This window comes from Symphalangus syndactylus, chromosome 11 (assembly GCF_028878055.3).
Source record: "Symphalangus syndactylus isolate Jambi chromosome 11, NHGRI_mSymSyn1-v2.1_pri, whole genome shotgun sequence".
NCBI lineage: Eukaryota > Metazoa > Chordata > Mammalia > Primates > Hylobatidae > Symphalangus > Symphalangus syndactylus.
Genome location: NC_072433.2, coordinates 103,768,867 through 103,788,840, shown reverse-complemented (window position 1 = coordinate 103,788,840; position 19,974 = coordinate 103,768,867). Strand labels below are relative to the sequence as shown.

At 38.5% G+C, this 19,974-nt stretch overlaps 1 pseudogene across 1 annotated transcript in view; it reads right to left on the bottom strand.

Annotated features, from left to right (window-relative positions):
- Nucleotides 1–1,009: 1,009 nt before the first annotated feature.
- The window catches only part of LOC129493045 (small ribosomal subunit protein eS17-like), a 145,626-nt pseudogene continuing 126,661 nt past the window's right edge, over nucleotides 1,010–19,974 (bottom strand). Inside the window, exon 6 of the transcript XR_010114485.1 lies at nucleotides 1,010–1,464. The product of XR_010114485.1 is annotated as a small ribosomal subunit protein eS17-like (transcript). The remainder of the gene's footprint in view (nucleotides 1,465–19,974) is intronic.

Here is a 19,974-nt window from a genome sequence, read left to right as displayed (position 1 = left end):
GCCTCGGCCTCCCAAAGTGCTGGGATTACAAGCGTGAGCCACCACACCTGGTGACCCTTAACCTTTAACCTGTTCCCAAATACAGATATGATCAGCCAGTGTCATGTTTAATGCACAAAGTCAATAACTGAACTTTGCTAATAACATCATTAGATAATCAAAATAACACTGCTCACAAGGGTAAAATATGCAATGGAAACAGTATTCCTAAAAATAAAAGCTGTATTATAGAGAGCTGGAAGAAATATTTATTCAACCCTGAAAAGCAAATTCTAAGAAGAAGGAAGGAAGGAAGGAAGGAAGGAAGGAAGGAAGGAAGGAAGGAAGGAAGGAAGTTAGGGAAGGAGGGAGGAAGGGAGGGAAGTGAGGGCTGGTGCTCATTTATTTAAAAGGTTTACATACAAGAGAACCTGTATTCTCAATTACAAGATGTCTGTATCTCACCTCTTTCTTTAATAGCTAATTTAAGTCCCAATAGATACATGGAAATCATCATTGACTTTCCTCATTAAAAACAGAAAATAGCTATTCCAAAGAGCCAACATAATATTTCTTTAGGGTAGTAATTAAGTGATCCTTAATGATCTCTATTTTTCCCCAATGTTTTAATTCCTGCCATGTCCTAAATGCTGATGTTTGGGCTCAGAGAGGGGCATCCTACAGCTGTCTAATACCTCATCAGTAGCCACAGCAATGGAGAGAGGGAGTAGATTTTTCAGTTTGTAAATTATAGAAGACCTTTGTTTTTCCTTTCCCTCCCACCAACTCCAACTAATTACACTAAAAATATACCCTGATTAATTTAATACTCATTTACCTCTTCATCAGAGGATAGTCAGAACCAAGAAAAACAAATATCCTTTTTGGAAGTAGGTAGGATACAAAGAGATTAACAAACCATCTAGAAATAGTAGGAATCAGTATAATATGAGGAAAAGATTATGTTGAGAAAACAAAATTTTGAGTCCTTGTAAATGGCAATTTTTTTTGTTGTTGTTGTTGTCCCAGATTTATTGAAAATAATATAGCATTGCAGAAAAAATTCAAACAGGTCCCCGAGGCATTTTAAAATTCATCCCAACTGTAGGCAGAGTGACCTGCAGGTTGGACAGACTGCCGAAGTCCAAAAGCTTCAGCATTTCCTTAGTGCCAGGATCTACTTCAATTATCTCTTGATCTAAGGCTGAGACCTCAGGATCGTAATTTTCTGTCCTTTCTCTCTCTCCTCCTCCTGCAGCTTGATGGAGAAACCTCTTCCTGGGCCTCTCTGAATCCGCTTCATCAGATGCGTGACATAGCCTGCTATCTTGTTGCGGAGCTTCTTGCTGGGGATAATGGCGATCTTCTCACACACGCGCTTGTTCGTGTGGAAGTCGTTGTTCAGCCGCGTGTAGTACTTTTCTATGATGCCCCAGGCCGCCTTCTTCACGGTTTTGGTGCGAATGCAGCCCATGTTGGCAGGTCCTTGGTAAAAGAGGCGTAAATGGCAATTTTAAGAATTTCCCTCACAATGGGAACAAGAATGGCTATTCCATCCCAGGTTCTCTTCCAGTTTAGAGTCACTTTACCTTCCCTAGGACACGTTTATTGGGAAGTTATATTTTTATTTGTTAATCAAATCAGAAAAACCTCATGATAGGTTATTTGCGTCACAATTCTATGCCAGTGTCATGCGTTTTGTATAAGTGGCTCTTCAGTCTTTCATCTCTGGCCATCAGGGCCTCTAACGGCATTGATAGACTGCCTGAGTGTTTTTAATGTCATGCATCCGATACATTACTGGTTGCCAACATCCATATGCTTTTGCAGAATATCCTGGTTATGGGTACTGAAAAGCTAATGGAAAAATCACCTTTGAAAATAAAACATCAATCCTTGACTTTCTGACTTAGTAGTTTTTGTTTTGTTTTGTTTTGTTTTTTTCACATTAGGAATGGTAATACAAACCTGTGGTGATGTCTCTCAAAGAGATATACATACTTACAATTGTCCTTCAACAATTTCTGATAATGGTAACTTAAATTAGGATAACTTTACAGATACTTAGCATGTTGATGCTTTTGGCTGGTCTTTTGTGTTTTTTATATTTATATTCCTCCTAACTCATGGCAAAGGAAGCCTTTTGCTTCTCTGAATAGTGGGAGAGTATTGTAACTTCATTCACTCATTCCTTTTCCCAACTTATTCATTGATCCCCTATTATGTGTTAGTCAGTGACCGTACATAGAAAGCATATGAATAAAACTCATCTCAGGCTTCAATCCTCACAGCCTAGTGAAAGGTAAGAAATCACATGCAAACAGTTATAAAGCAATATCATACTAAATAACCAAATCCTGTGATAGAAGCTTGGAAAAAGTGCAATGTGACTAACTGCTTAGGAAACAAAGGAAAGTCTTCCTTACAAGGTAAAACTCAACTAGAAAGATGAGGAAAGAAGACATTCCAAGTGGAGGGAATAATATGTACAAAAAAACAAGACGTATTAAAGAACATAGTATTCTTAGAGTTCAGAAAGTACTTTAGCAGAGCTAAACCCCAAATCATGTAGGAGATGTAAGGAGTAAATACTATAAATACATCCAGTTGCAGATTCTAATGTGCCTTCCATGGTATGCCATGGAGTTTGAATGTTACCTTTTAGACAATAGAGAGCTTTTTATTAAAGGATTATAAACAAAGCAAATACATGATATGTTGTCAATGTTACCTCATTTCACCAAGGTGGAAACGAAAAAAACAATTAGTTACTCTGTGGCGTGAGAAACTTTGAGGTACAAAGAAGTATTTTCTGACAATAAGATTTGCTAAATATTGGAAAGTGTTCCTGAGAGAGGTTGAAAAATCACCTCAGGAGGTCTTTAAAAATACAACAAATTAATTTGTCTTAGATGCTTTAGAAGTGATTACCCATTACAGCAAGGGGATTGACTACAAGTCTTGTCCAGATTTACAGTTTCATTGTTCCTAGAACACTGTAGCGAATAGAATTCTGCATTGGTTAGCAATTTGTACTTGATTCTGTGGTTGCAGATTGATTACAAAATTACAGAAGCAGAATATTTACTTTAGAATTATGCATGGAATGGACTCTATGTGCATGGGAAGCTACCTGGTGAAGACAGAGCAACTTGGCTTATAAGATAGGTACATTTTCCCTTTGTTTTGTTATAGGCTTGTGATATGACCTTGATGCAACTCCATTTTTTAAAGGCTATCTATCTGAAGACTAGAGAAGGTGCTATCAAGGATGAGAAAACACAATAATGAGCTATAGTGCAAATAAAGGAACTCATCCTAGACTAACTCAGTAGGTAGGGGCACCTTGCATCAATGCTCAGGAAATTAGTTAAAACTAGCTATTACTGAAGGTGCTCTCTGAGGCCATTAATAATCTCCAGAAATGTCATAGCTTTTGAGTTTAGAAAATACATCCATGTACATTACCTTAACTGCTCTTCCCCAAAACACTGAACAAAGCTTTTACAAATGAGGACACGGAGGCTGAGAGAACTGCAATAACCTGCCCCAGTCTCTATAGCTACTAAGTGGCATAACCTAGATTAAGCCTCTCTCAGAAACAATTTATCTGAATCTTAGTCCATGCAATATTTCCAAAGTAAGGAAACAATTGTTGGGAGGGGTAGGGAAAAGAGAGAAAAGAAAGCAACAATCAAATCAAAATGCTAAATACAATGATACCCAGAAACCAGAGCTTGGTGCATTGTCAGGGTCAAGAATAACACCAAAGCATATTATCAGTTTGCAAATCTCTATTTTTGGTAAATAACAGCCTGCAAACTAAAAAACATTTCCTAAAACATGGATGAGATAACACATTAAGAAGAGGCAAAAACAAACAAATGTTTTAAAGAATGTATTAACCATAATGGTCAGTGTGTTGATAGAGTTTCATGTGACATATCGCATTAGCAATATAAAATAGCATGTATTATAAAATAAAATTTGTATTAAACTAGGTATAACAATCGAATTTTATTGAACTAAAATACCATTGATCATAAGGTACATTGTTGTCATAACTCCTACTACGAAAGAAATAATACTGCCACCTAAACTGCAATATGCCATTGACTTGAAAGACATGTCATGATTTCAGGGACGCTAGGAGGAGGAAAAATAATTGCATTTTAGAATATATGAAATGCAGTGGTTACATATATTACACTGGGGTTTAAATATTAACTGGAGGCGCTAAGGATCATATCAACCTCGTCTCCCAGTGATCTCTTTGGAGCCGGATTTTATATGAATAGAAGATCTACCACATAGTAATGAAGATGCCACAGTCCAGGGGCTTGATTCCAAGTTAGAAAAAGCATTTTTAGAGGTAGAAGGCAGAGGGCTTTGTTCTGAGAAATCATATACAAGGAGGTAGTAGTAGAGAAAAATAGTGTAAAATATTATAGGAACCATGGAGTATGGGGCTGGGTTCATCTAAAAAGACATGGGCTAGTGATGGACTCATAGAAGCCAACTACCGGAAGGGGAGGGAGTTAGTAAGTTGATTCGGGGGTGTGTAGAATCTAAGGCCTAGAGGAAGCAGGTGATCAACACATCCACGGGCCTTTGTACTAATCTAGCTCATCAAACACATGCAGCTCATTTATTATATGCTTCAGTATGATAAATCCTAGAGGTAAAATTTTTCTATCAAAAGGTAAAAGCATTTTAAAATATGATGATTACTATTAAATTTCTTTTCAAAATGTTGTAATAGTTTATAAGCATTAAAATGCATAAAAATCCTTATTTTCCCATAATTCCACCAATTCTGGGTATTATTAGTTATTAAATGGTTGCCAACACATTAAATATGAACATCATATCTCATTTTAATTCAAATTTTAACATTATTAACAAGGTTTAGAGTATTCTTATATGTTCATTGATCATCAACTATCTGAATTTTTTCTCCTAAATCACCTGCTTATATGTTTTGTGCAGATTCCCACTGGGTTATTGTCTTTACTTCACTGATTTTTAAAAACTGTTTACGTATCACTGAAATTGTGATAGATAGATAGATGATAGATGGATAGATAGATGATAGATGGATAGATAGATAGATAGATAGATAATAGATAGATAATCACAGGGTTCTTTCCTTGATTTGTTATTTATTCTTTAAATTATTTACAGTGTTTTTCACCATACTGAAGTTTCAGAATTTTATATTATAAAATACGTTAATCGTCTTCTTTATGATTTCTGATCTCTATGTCATATCTAAAAGACCTTTGTTACCTAAACATAATAAAGTATTGCTTTTAAGGCTGGGCACAGTGGCTCATGCCTGTAATCCCAGCACTTTGGGAGGCAGAGGCAGGCGGATCACATAAGGTCAGGAGTTCAAGACCAGCCTGGCCAACACAGTGAAACCCCATCTCTACTAAAAACACAAAAAATTAGCTGGGCATGGTGGTGCATGCCTGTAGTCCCAGCTATTTGGGAGGTTGCGGCAGGAGAATCACTTGAACCCAGGAGATGAAGGTTGCAGTGAGACAAGATTGTTCCACAGCACTCCAGTCTGGGTGACAGAGCGAGACTCTTGTCTCAAAAAAAAAAAAAAAATGAAACGAAAAAGAAAGTATTGTTTTTAGTATTTTAATTGTTCTTGTGTTTAAATCTTTAGTTCAATGGAATTCATTTTTATATTTGATACAAAGAGATATTTAACTTTGTAGTTTCAAAGAGAAATTCAATTGTCCTAATGTCATTCATTATAAAATACATTCCTGCTCCACAGATGTCCAGTGCAGTCTTTCTTTTCATATCTTAATGGACCCTCTTTACTGTTTTTTTATTTATTTGTTCATCATGTACTAACGCTGTAATGTTTTAATTATATTATAGAATTTCTTAATATTTAGTAAGTTAAGTCTGTACACAATAAAATTCCTTTCAAAACAACTTTGAATAATAACCTTTACATATGATGTTTCAGATAATTTTAAAAAATCCTGGCAAGTTTCCTTCTACTGACTTCTCACCGAAATAATGTCAGGGTTATGATGGAAGTTTCAGAGGACTAATATATGAGTTTGAGAAAGATAATATCCTGACTACTACATTTATCCATGAAATATGAAATATGAAATATACTACATTTATTCAGCATTGTATCTTTTCAGGCAACCGTGACTGCTGAACCTCATGAAAAATTATACATTTGTCATTAAATTTATTGTGACACTTTTCACAGTTGTTGATATCATTGAGGTTTTTTAAACTAATGTTAACTATCTACTGCTGACATAAACTACCTCTATGTATTCATTTTGCTTCCAAATACTTTTGTGAGTTCTAGTATTACTTTGAATACTATTTTTTTTAGATCTATTTAATTTGTAGGCATGTGGTCATTTTTGCTGCATATATAATAATAATTTTATCTTTTCTAATGCAGATGCCATTTATATATTGTCTGATTGCATTAACTAGAAAGAATCTTCAGAACAGTGTGAAAAAGATGACAAGAGCGGCCGGGTGCAGTGACTCGTGCCTGTAATTCCAGCACTTTGGGAGGCTGAGAGGGATAGATCACTTGAGGTCTGGAGTTCGAAACCAGCCTGGCCATAATAGCAAAACCCTATCTCTACTAAAAATACAAAAATTAACCAGGCATGGTGGTGGGTACCTGTAATCCCAGCTACTAGGGAGGCTGAGACACAAGAATCACTTGAACCTGGGGTATGGAAGTTGCAGTGAGCCAAGATTATCCCACTGCACTCTAGCCTGGGCAACGGAATGAGACTCCACCTCAAAAAAAAAAAAAAAAAAAGAACAAAAAAAAAAGAAAAAGAAAAAGATGAAAAGAGCATCTGAGCCTTCTTCTCTGAATTTAATGATAGTTGTTGTTTATGTCTAATAGTACTATTTTTTATATTTAGGAGTTTTTTATCTTTTCCTATTTGTTTGTGAGCTTCCATCAATATCGGCTAAATTGATAGATGTGCTAATGTACTATGCTTTCATTCCTTGAACATATACCATTTGATCATGCTCTATTTGTTAAAATAATTTAAAGCATCCTTGCACACATAGAATAAATTCCACTTAAGGAGGAAGTATTTCTTTATATAATTTTAATGTGCATACCGTTCAAGATATCTGCACCTATAGTCATTCTACATGTACTGAGGGAATCGGTCAGCATACAACTTCTCAGTCTTCCTCCCTCCCCCATCCCTATTTTTTGGAGTTTCACTCTATGCATCCTCAGCAGTCTCAAGTAAACCCTATACAGGTTTTGCAGCTTTTGTTTCTATGCAGGTCTTTCATTTCTAGAACTATGCTTTGCAATTTCTGGCCATGGCTACCTCTCCACCTCCAATCTACATCTTCACAACTCATTAAGTCTTTGTCTAAGTTTCCTCTACCTTTGCCTATGTCTGAAAATCACTTCAAGCATTCAGCCAAGAAGATCTTAGGGCTTACCTCATTCATTCCCTTCTCTCAGGGATCATGGTGTGCACTGCCTGTTGCCAAATATCTAAAAATAGTTGTTCCATATATTTTGCCCAGTTTTACTGCAGAAAGTTAAGTCTGGTTCTTGTTACTCTTCCAAAGATGAAAACAGAATTCCTAGTACTCTTTTTATAATAGATACTTAACATTCTTTTTTATTTCTGCAGTACTAAATTCTTTGTTTAGCTTTTGTTTTTTGTCATCTCTTGATGCAACTCATGTAATTTTGACTTTCTTACAAAGTTCATCTAGATACCATCATCTCAAGTTTTAAACTTTCAAATAATGCTCTCTTCCATTAACAGCATTGCCAGATTTAGGAAATAACGATATGGGAAATTTAGTTAAACTTGAATTTCAGATAAAAATGAATAATAATTTGTATAATAATTATACACAAAGTAATGATTTTGTATACTTACACTAAAAAAAAATTTATCGTTTATCTGAAATTTTTTTTTTTTTTTTTTTTGAGACAGAAACTCTACTGTCGCCCAGGCTGGAGTGCAGCAACATGATCTTGGCTCACTGCAACCCTCCATCTCCTGGTTTCAAGCAATTCTCCTGCTGTAGCAGGACAAGCAGCAGACAAAACTCCTCAGACACCAAGTTAAAGAAGGAAGAGGTTTATTCAGCCGGGAGCATCAGCAGGACTCCTGTCTCAAGAGCCGAGCTCCCTGAGTGAGCAATTCTTGTCCCTTTTAAGGGTTCACAACTCTAAGGGGGTCCACTTCAGAGAGTCGTGATCAATTGTGCAAGCAGGGGGTACGTGACAGGGGCTGCAGGCACTGGTGGTCAGAGTGAAACAAAACAGACTGGGAAGTTTTACAATGTCTTTCTATAATCTATAGATAACATCAGTTGCTAAGTCAGGGGTCGAATTTTAACTACCAGGCTTAGGTCAGGCAGGCCCAGGCCTGGTTTCGGGTCTGGTTCCTTAGTTTTGGGTCTGGTTCCTAAGCGCTGGGCTACCTGCCTTTAGTTTTGCTTCTCTTTCCTTTTCTGAATATAAAACAATATAAAACAATATGAGAAAGTCTATCTCTCTTCTCTCATTTCCCCTTTGACACTCTCACTTTTTATTAGCGGGAGTTCTCACTCTTATTTTTGCTGCTTATGTCTTTCTGTGCAATAGATTGATAATTATGCATATAGTACACTTGCGCTGAAATATAACACGAAGTGACACTGAGAGGCTGGGCTATACGCTCAGCTAATTGCAAAAACAAATTTCTTGTTTTTCCTGGAATTTCTGGTACTGGCACATTCAGTTCATCATAGAAGTTTTGAAATACCGGCTCAGGAGAGCGTTTGTAAACTTTTCTTCAAACTATGATATTTATTTGAAGATCCAGTCCAGCTCCATCAATTTCCAGGGTTACACATTCCTCTTTTTTTAGTGAGGATTAAGGGGGTTGGTTATTACTAGTTCTAAGGGGTTACACTGACTACTGGTACAGGAACTGCCACTTTTCCTTTGCTGAAGGTGGACAGGATTTTTTCTTTTTTCTAATCTAAGTAGCCTAAATGACACAAGACCAGTATCTACATTTATTTTTACACAGTCTTAATTTATGATAAATGTACTTATTTTCTGTCATATAGCCTCTTTCTTAATTAAGAGAACCACATCCTATTTTTAACTTATTATTATTAATGACAGTACAGGCATCAAATTTTAAGGCGACTCATTTGGGCACCTTTTTGTTTGTTTCTTTTGGCTAACACTTTACTTGTATCGTTTATGAGCCTCCACCAGTCCTCAGTCCTCAATCTTATTTTAAAAACTGTGGTCATGGGAGGCTCAGATGGGTCATAACACACATCAGGTTGGTCATTTCCTGGGCTACATACCTTGTATAGAAAAACATTATACAAACAAGTTTTTTTTTAGAGTTTCAGTACACTTATAATAACCATAAAATAATAGGACCATAGCAACCTTTTGTCCCACTTTAGTGACTTGATGTATATACTGGGAACAGCCTTCAGGGTAAGGAAGGTCACTTGAAGTCCTTACTGTACAAGTCTAAAATTTAAGGTAAATGAGTCCTGCGATGACTTTTTTCATGCTTCGGCAGTGCGTGGACCAGTCAGCTTCCACGTGTGACTGCAGCTGGGCTTGTCATCTTCCTTAGAGTCACTTTGCAAGGTTTGGCAAAGCTGCTCCTGTCCATGTACAGTTCACAGTCTACTGATGTTCAAGGATGGTCTCAGAGGTTGGGCCTGCTAGAATAAACTGAGTCTAATATCTCTACACAGTTATGTACAACTGGGCTGCCTGATACTGGGAGCAAGGTGGTGGGGTTTAGGGTGCTGCAAACTTCAGTGGTTATGCGGGGATTTTTACAGAACAAGCTTTGGTATCTAGTAGCATTCGTTAGCTAATGATGTCCTTTGGTATTTATTAAAGTCACCACAGCATGGGGGGACTTTATGTTTAGGTTTTGCCTAAGAGTTAGCTTATTTGCTTCTTGTGCTAACAGGGCCGTTGCTGCCAGGGCCTTTAGACATGGGGGCCAGCCTTTGGAAACCTTGTCTAGTTGTTTTGAGAGATAGGCCACTGGCCTTGGCCAGGGCCCTACAGTCTGGGTTAAAACTCCAAATGCCATTTTTTTTTCTTTTTTTCATACATACTGTGTAAAAAGTTTTGTCAGGTCAGGTAGACCTAGAGCTGGGGCCAACCTGAGTTTTTCTTTTAACTCATGGAAAGCTTGTTGCTGTTGGTTGTAATAGATGTAGTTCATTTAATCTACATTTTTATTAACTGTCACCTACTAAAATATTGACTTAAATCTTGTAGCTATTTGATTTCAAGCTTTAAATTGATCTGGTATTCCTTGTAGGCCTCCAATTGCATCTAAATAGATGTGAGAGTTGAAAGACCTATAAGGGGCTTCTCTTGCTTTACGATGTCTTATTTTTTCTCCTTCTGGTTGATGAAATGCCAGGGTGAAAGGGATAGCCAAATGGACTAAAGCACAAGTGCCATTCTAGTTATTCGGCAGAGTGCATAGTAAAGGTCTACCACAATACCACCACACATCCGCTCGGGGAAGAACAAGGGCCTCATCGCATCCTTTCAGGTCTCCAAGGAATGCTAAGTTTCCTCCGTGTCGTGAGAGACACGAAGTGAACTTAGTGTTGGGAGATGGAAGCTGGAGGGGGCTGACCCGCAGGGTGCCGGACTTCAGGATACAGCAGAGAGAGCTTGGCATGACTTATTACTCCAGGCTGTAAAATCCTGGAAAAGAACTACCATGCAGCCTACACCTGGTCGACTGGAGGACCACCTTAGTGGAAGAGGGACAATCTGGGCCTCTGGCCTGCCATGTGTACAAGGATAACAATTGCTTTTATTTAACGTGCAGATGGAATATTTGATCCATTTTAACCGGGCATTTGCATCTTGGTATCTTGTCTTAATTGCTAAAGTTTGTGTTAAGTCTTTAATTTCTATGATCTTTTAGTAAAATGAATGTACGGTTTTGGGAAATCACAAAAACTGGTTGGGGCAGTGTATCCTTGCTCTTTAGTGGTCCACAGAATGTTGGACCAACTACGGCATGAAAGCTCTACATCAGGGGGCAAGACTCCTGGTTGGCACTGGGGTCTTTATGGAAATCTCCCTGGATTAAATGGTCTTAGTTTACTAATGCCCAGTCCGAGGAGAGTCAGGAGGGACAGAAACACTTTTCTGAAGTAGAGAGCTGTCTTTGACTTGGCAAGTCCTCACAGGGTATAACAAGGCAAGCATTAAATGCAATAGTTTGAGGCGAAATTGACTTGGTTATGTTAATAACTAGATGGTCAGCAATAGAGCACGGAAAGAAGAAAGAGTAATAGAATAGATGAAAATAGTTAGATTTTTCTTAGCTTTAGTTTGGTAGGGTTTTCCTCTGGGACTATGGCCTACGAGTCTGGAGGGAGTGGCACTTTTTTGACCCGGATGTGAAGAGTCCATCCTTTTTTGCTGTACGAACAGCAGTCTTGGTGGTCAGCAGCACAAGGTAGGGCCCTTCCCAGGCTGGCTGTAGTTTTTCTTCTTTCCACCTTTCCATGAGAGCGTGATCTTCAGGCTGCTGCTGGTTTACCGGAAATTCTAGGGGTGGTACATATGCTAAAAGACTTTTATTTTTGAGGGAAAGGAAAGTGGAAGGTAAACCAAGCATATAATTTCTAAGAAATCGACCTTTTGTTTTGAATGTGGGGACCTTGGCAGTGGACTTTATAGTCCTTAGTGCCTTTTTACTGAGAAATTTCCTTTAGCACCTATTTTTATTAGTCTTTAGACCAAAGAAAGCTAAAAACCATTTTATATTTAATAATGCTTTTTGTATGATTTTTATACCAGATAAGCTAAATTTTATCTTTATATTAGTGTGTTATTAATGTTAAACTAAATTTTAATAAAATCTTCTAGACATATTTATCTAATTTTTAATTTTTGACTATAAGGTAAGATTTTATAGACTCTTTTTAACCCTTTATAATTTTTGCTAAAGAGCAGGTTGGTGCTTTAAGAAAAACCTGTTATGCTTTTATTTAATGTCCAGTTTACAGAAAAACTGGATGATACTTCTTTAACTTTAGCTAATATGTTTACACACAGAATTTACCCACAATTAATGTTTTAAAACTTGCTTAAACCTTTAAAACAAAATATACATATCTTTAACATTTTAATGTAGGTAAAAATCCACATTCTTATGCCTCCTTACAATCCTTTTACCAAATGTATACTTTACTTTCCTTATACACCTTGCACATAAACTGTCTCTTTAATAGTTTTACGTTTAGGAGGCCTAATTACTTTTAATTAATACATTTCTTGCATAAATTCTTTTTTTAATACACTTTTTTTTATAACTTTTTTTCATGACTTTTACAGGCAATTTTTCGACATGCCTTAACTTTCTGACTTATTACAAACATTTCTTTCTTTAAACAACCAGTTAATATATTTCAGGACAAGAATTTACCATATAACACTCTTTTTATATAAATTCCGCCCTCCCTTTTTTTTTGTTTTTCCAAAGATGATAACCATTCTTTTCTCCTCAGAAACTGAGTTAAAGAAGGAAGTTATTCGGCCGGGAGCATCAGCAGGACTCCTGTCTCAAGAGCCGAGCTCCCCGAGTGAGCAATTCCTGTCCCTTTTAAGGACTCACAACTCTAAGGGGGTCCGCATGAGAAGGTCATGATCAATTGAGCAAGCAGGGGATATGTGACACAGGCTGCAATGCACTGGTGGTCAGAGTGAAAGAGAACAGACCGGGAAGTTTTACAATGTCTTTCTATAATCTATAGATAACATCAGTTGCTAGGTCAGGGGTCAAATTTTAACTACCAGGCTTAGGTCAGGCAGGCCCAGGCCTGGTTTCGGGTCTAGTTCCTACCTAGGTGCTGGGCTACCTGCCTTTAGTTTTGCTTCTCTTTCCTTTTCTGAGTATAAAAGAATATAAAACAATATGAGAAGGTCTGTCTCTCTTCTCTCACTGCCTCAGCCTCCCGAGTAGCTGGGATTACAGGCATGCACCACCACGCCTGGCTAATTTTTTGTATTTTTAGTAGAGACAGTTTTACCAGTTTGGTCAGACTGGTCTCAAATACCTGACCTCAGGTGATGTGCCTGCCTCGGCCTCCCAAAGTGCTGGGATTACAGGCATGAGCCACTGCACCCAGCCTAAAATTTAAATTTTACTAGGCGTATAGTATTTTATCTGGCAAGCCTATCCATTAAGTATTTTTGTTTAAAAAAAAAAAACAGTTTTGGTTTTATTGATAAGTCCAGGTTTTTTAAAGTCTCTTTGATAGGTTTTTAAATATATCTATATAGTAATTTCCATCTTTTATTTATTTCTCACTTTCACCTGCAATTTACTTTGTTCTTTTTTCTAAGTTGCCTAGGTTGTTCCCTGAACTAAGTCTTTGATTCATTTTATTAAAATAGAAAGGTTAAAGTCATGAAGCTTACTCTGACTGGGGCTGTATTCGCATTATGGAGATTTCTCAATGAAGAGGGCTCATTTACATTAATTGCTAAAGCATTTGTAATCTCCGTTGTTTCTGTTCGTTTGTTTCCTCTCAATTCAAGAGTCATTTAGAAGAGGGCTTTTTATTTGAAGTAGATTTTTATTATTTTGTTTACTGTAGAAATCCAATATTTTGGTTTTTTGGTTGGAGAGTATGTTGTACAAGTGTTCTAATTTGGGGAAATAATATTAAAGCTTTTTGTAGGCCAAGTATGTAATTAAATCTTGTATATGCTTTATAAGCATGAGGGGAAAATATGTATTTTGTGTTTACTGAGGTCAAATAGAGAAATACACCAAAGTCAGTTAATTCCGTTATTTAAATCCTTCAAGCTCATACTTATTATTGGCCCAATTCACCTTGAACAAGATGCTGACAAATAGAAATCACACTACACTTGTGTTCAAGAGCTGCAAATGCAGTAAGCTTTGTGCTCCATGATTTATGAAGCATTTTTAAATATGGCTGAATTTCTATGAAAAAGTGTCCTTTTACAGGGATTTTTACATAATGTATCACTGAAGGCCAAGTAGACCCTGTTCAAAGGATAGTAAAATGCCAAAAACATGAATGAGATTATGTAGGTAAAATGTCTCATACAACTCACCAAAGCCACACTTGCCCACTGTTCCATATGAAACACACAGTGCATGCCCGGTGCGGTGGCTCATGCCTGTCATCCCAGCACTTTGGGAGGCTGAAGCGGGCGGATCACCTGAGGTCAGGAGTTTGAGACCAGCCTAGCCAACATGGTGAAACCCATCTCTACTAAAAATACAAAAATTAGTCGGGCATGATGGTGCGTGCCTGTAATCCCAGCTTCTCGGAAGGCTGAGGCAAGATAATTACTTGAACCCAGGAGGCAGACAGTGCAGTGAGCTGAGATTGTGTCATTGCACTCCAGCCTGAGCAAAAAAAGTGAAACTTCACCTCAAAAAAAAAAAAAAAAAAATGGAAAAAGAAAAGCGCAGTGCTCATTGTTTTCATTCACGGATTGCTTGAGGGATATAGAGAAAGCTAAGAGAGATTTTGTAAGATTTTAAGTTAGCTTTCAAACTCAAAGTCTGGGCAGGCAAAAATCAGAATTTTACCCTTCCCTAACAAATTGGGGGCTAGGTAGGGGAGCAGAAACTAGAGGTTAGATGTGACTAATACACACTAGCCAAACACAAAGCAAAAGGAAGAATTAGCTCACAGCCAGGTATAATTATGAAAACTTGCGGATGAACTCGTTCTCGGTTTTCAGAGCTTTTCAATGGATAGTTCCTGAAATGCTGGGCCATGGAGAGATATCACAATTGTAAAAACACAAGGAGGCTAGGACTCTCGACCATACGTTGATGTTGCTTATTCTCTCTTTTCCAAGTTTCTTGGGAAAACCAGAGCTACTATGCATTTCTAACCTTCAACTAGTTGACAATAATAGGTTTCAAGTATTTTTCAGGAGTAGGTGTATTGCATAGTGATTAAAGCAAAAGCTAAGGAACTAGACATTCTAGGTTTACATTATAGCTCTGACACTTCCTAGACAAATTACGTAAAATTTCTCTCCAAATTTCCATTTCTCAATTTTAAAATGGGAAAGATGATGATAATGCCTACATCTAAGAATTATAGGAAATGATTCTTAACAAAACATTCTCCACAAACCTGACAGTCAATAAATATTACCCTCTGTTAAAGAATGTATTGTATCGCGACCGGGCACAGTGGCTCACGCCTGTAAACCCAGAACTTTGGGCGGCCGGGGTGGGTGGATCACGAGGTCAGGAGATAGAGACCATCCTGGCTAACATGGTGAAACCCTATCTCTACTAAAAATACAAAAAATTAGCCGAGCATGGTGGTGGGCGCCTGTAGTCCCAGTTACTCGGGAGGCTGAGGCAGGAGAATGGTGTGAACCTGGGAGGCGGAGCTTGCAATGAGCCGAGATCACGCCACTGCACTCCAGCCTAGGTGACAGAGCGAGACTCCGTCTCAAAAAAAAGAAGAAAAAAGAATGTATTGTATGACATCTTTTGGTTTTGTTTTGTTTTTGAGGCTGAGTCTCATTCTGTTTCCCAAGCTGAAGTGCAGTGGTACAATCTTGGCTCACTGCAACCTCCACCCACTGGGTTCAAGCAATTCTCCTTCCTAAGCCTCCTGAATAGCTGGGACTTCAGGCGTGTGCCACCATGCCTGGCTAATTTTTGTATTCCTAATAAAGATAGGGTTTCACCATGTTGGCCAGGCTGGTCTCGAACTCCTGACCTCAGGTGATCCACTGAACTTGGCCTCCCAAAGTGCTGGGATTACAGGCATGAGCCACCATGCCTGGCCTGTATCATATCTTGGTTTAGCAGAATCTGTGAGTAGAAATGCCTTTCACATAGTTTGTTTAAGACTCTTCAACATTCTGTTTCTTGAGCTCTTCAAAAACAATCCCATCCATGTCTTTCACTATTGGCAACCTAAACTCATTTTCTAATTATTGCAATTGTATATCATCTTAGAAAATTGAAAGGGCTTCATCTGAACCATTGATCAAGTCAACTCAATGATTTCAGGTATATAGCACAAATCCCCAAAAAGGCTACTCTCCAGAAATCTCCCTCCAATTGACCCAAGAAGGATGACATTTGGTAACCCAACCTAACATGAATAAGCTCTGTAATTTGATTGCAGATTCCCTGAGAACCAAGGTCCTGTATCTTTTTTTCCATGTTGTTTCCACAAGCTGGAACAACGCCTGGCTCATATTCATTATAATAAATATTTTTAAACACATTATGGAAAAGATATTGATAGCAAAATTAAAGGAAGTATGTTTTTAAAAATCTTCAAAGTTTCCAAAGGTATAAAATTGTAGTATACCAAAAGCCAGCCGAGCAAATGCAAAGGGGAACATTAGGTCTGATTTTCAGAAATTGTGATGGGCTTAAAATGGAAAGAAACAAGGCTGGAGAGGCAGTTTGGCAAATGAAAGGCTCATGAGGTTGGCAGTCAGAATGCATAGGTTTCAGACTTAGCTGAGCTGCTAGGCAAGCCACTTACTCTTTATAAGCCTCAGCCTAGTTTTTAAAGTAGCAGTTGCCATGCTCATGCCACAAAAAAAGTTCAAATAAGACAAAGCATTAAAAAGGCTTTAAAACCTAGAAGGTTCTCCACAATACACATTACTGTTCAAAAATGTGAAGTACAAGAATTATGTTTGTTACACCAAGCACATAAGGAATAAGCTTAGTCATAAAGGGAAAATTGCAAAAAATATAAACATCTAGCAAAACTAGAAATCCAAAAACTATGTCTAGATAGTCGATGTTCACTGTGTAGTTTGGTTTTTTTTTTTTTTTTTTTAGACAGAGTCTCACTCTGTCGCCCAGGCTGGAGTGCAGTTGCGCGATCTTGGCTGACTGCATGCTCTGCCTCCCGGGTTCACGCCATTCTCCTGCCTCAGCCTCCCAAGTAGCTGGGACAAAAGGTGCCCGCCACCGTGCCCAGCTAATTTTTTGTGTTTTTAGTAGAGATGGGGTTTCACCGTCTTAGCCAGGATGGTCTTGATCTCCTGACCTCGTGATCTGCCCGCCTCGGCCTCCCAAAGTACTGGGATTACAGGCGTGAGCCACTGCGCCCGGCCCATTGTGTAGTTTTTAAAAAGAACATCTAATCATATATGCTGTATTTACTGCTGAGAAAAGCCATTTTGCATTTTATGTACTTTTTTCTTTTTTTTTTTGAAATGGAGTCTTGCTCTGTCACCCAGGCTGGAGTGCAGTGGCACGATCTCGGCTCACTGCAAACTCTGCCTCCTGGGTTCAAGCGATTCTCCTGCCTCAGCCTCTGGTGTACCTGGAATTACAGGCACACGCCACCACGCCCAATTTTTGTATTTTTAGTAGACACGGGGTTTCACCATATTGGTCAGGCTGGTCTCGACTTCCTGACCTCGTGATCCGCCTGCCTCGGCATCCCAAAGTCCTGGGATTGCAGGTGTGAGCCACCATGCCTGGCTTCTTTTAATTTTTATGCAAAATTAAACTTATTAATTGTCTTTATTTATGGAACAAAAACAGCATCTGCTGCTTACACTGTTTTTTTCCTATCTCATCAACAGAACCAAGAAAATCTATGAAATATGCTGATGGAAGGATTTAAGAATCTCAGAAAACACATCTATTATTCTAAGCACAAACATAAAAGATTGCAAAGTAAACAGAAAGAAAAAGTCTATATCAAAAAAAAAAAAGGAAAGAAAGAAAAAGAGGAACACACACTAGTGTGCACAAACATGTAAATTCCTTCTAGTATCTCTCTGAAAAAGCAACTAGGAAAGAATTTTCGTAAACTTTCACAGTTGTTCAAACTGATGAGACGGTTAGCCAGTGACACAATTGCTCTGTAAAAGAGTTAGGACAATACTAAAATGCTAGTTGAAAGTGCTTTCTTTCCCTGGTTGTTTTGTTGGAATATTTGTTATAGTGATCCTGCTACTTAGAAAACCTTTAGTTTTATTGGTTACTATTGTGAAAATAAACCATGGACAAAGTGAGTAAATGTTTATACCAGGGTATAGAATCTCTTGGCCATGAATTTCTAAATGTTTTGTACTTTTATACATGCACAAACATGGCCATTGAGAAAACACAAGATCCATGGTTTATGCTTTAGAAAATAATGTTTCTGAGAGGGATAAAATGTTATTTTCTTAATTTCAAATAGTAAAGGCTTTATATATCATTTTCTTTTGGCTAGTGTCCATTGTAGTTCATCAAACTTTCCTAATTCTGTTTATCTTAAAAATCTGTATTTTGTTTCCTTTCATTATCTTTTCTGAAATTATCATCATCTCCTTTTCTACTGTATCAGTTCTATCAGCATACAAACATTTTCTTATTTCTCCCATTAAAAAAAGTGCAGACTCCATGAACTCTTCCAGCTATTGCCTTATTTCTCTGCCTTCCTTTATATCAAAACTTCATTAAAGAATTGTCTATGCTTAGAGTCTCCATTTCCTCAACTCATATTCCCTCCTCCACTAACTCTTATAAAGATCTGGTCCTCACTGTTCCACAGAAAGCACTCATAGATACCACCAACGATCTCCACCTTTTCAAAACCATGCTCAATTTTCAGGCTCATTTTACTCAGCCTTTGCTCAACATTTGACACAGTTTCCTCCTCCCGTATACATCCAAATATTTTCTTTTCTTTTTCTTTTTTTGAGACGGAGTCTTGCTCTGCCACCCAGGCTGGACTGCACCGGTGCGATCTCGGCCCACTGCAAGCTCCACCTCCCGGGTTCATGCCATTCTCCTGCCTCAGCCTCCCAAGTAGCTGGGACTACAGGCACCCGCCACCACGCCCAGCTAATTTTTCATAATTTTAGTAGAGACAGGGTTTCACAGTGTTAGCCAGGGTGGTCTCGAACTCCTGACCTCATGATCCGCCTGCCTTGGCCTCCCAAAGTGCTGGGATTACAGGCGTGAGCCACCGTGCCTGGCCCAAATACCTTCTTTACTTGACTACCGGGATAACACTCTTTGTTTTGTTCCAATTTGAAGGGCCACCATATTTTAGTCCCCTTTGCTGGCATTTCCTCCACCTCCAAATATCTAAATATTGAAGTGTCCCAAGTTTCAGTCTTTAGGCTCTTCTCTTTTTTTTTTTTTTTTTTTTGAGACGGAGTCTTGCTCTGTCACCCAGGCTGGAGTGCAGTGGTGCGACCTTGGCTCAGTGCAAGCTCCACCTGCCTGTTTCATGCCATTCTCCTGCCTCAGCCTCCTGAGTAGCTGGGACTACAGGTGCCCGCCACCACACCCGGCTAATTTTTTGTAATTTTTAGTAGAGATGGGGTTTCGCCGTGTTAGCCAGGATGGCCTCGATCTCCTGACCACGTGATCCACCCACCTCGGCCTCCCAAAGTGCTGGGATTGCAGGCTTGAGCCACCACGCCCGGCCTTCTCCTCTTTTCTGTTTACTCAGCCATAAGTCTTTTTATCCAGTTCATGACTTGATGTAAAGTGTAAATGACTCCCACATTTATATCTTAGCCCTCGCCTCTCCTACACTGCAGACACTGATGTATAACTACCTACTCAAGATTTCCATTTTGACATCTAATAGGTATCCCAAACCTCACATTTTCAAAGGAAACCTCTTTAGTGTACCCTCCCGCACTAGAACTTCTCGTTCCCCCACTTCCCCACATCGGTAAATAAGAGCCCCAGTTACTCACTTGCCCAGGCACTGCACTGTGTGCTGCAGTGAGTTAGGCTGTTCTCCATATCTTTTTTTCTGCATTCGAGTTAAACATAAAAAGAACCACCCCCTACATTTTTCCTTCCCCCGAGACGGAGTTTTGCTCTTGTTGTCCAGGCTGGAGTACAATGGCTCCATCTCCACTCACTGCAACCTCCACCTCTTGGGTTCAAGCAATTCTCCTGCCTCAGCATCCCGAGTAGCTCGGAT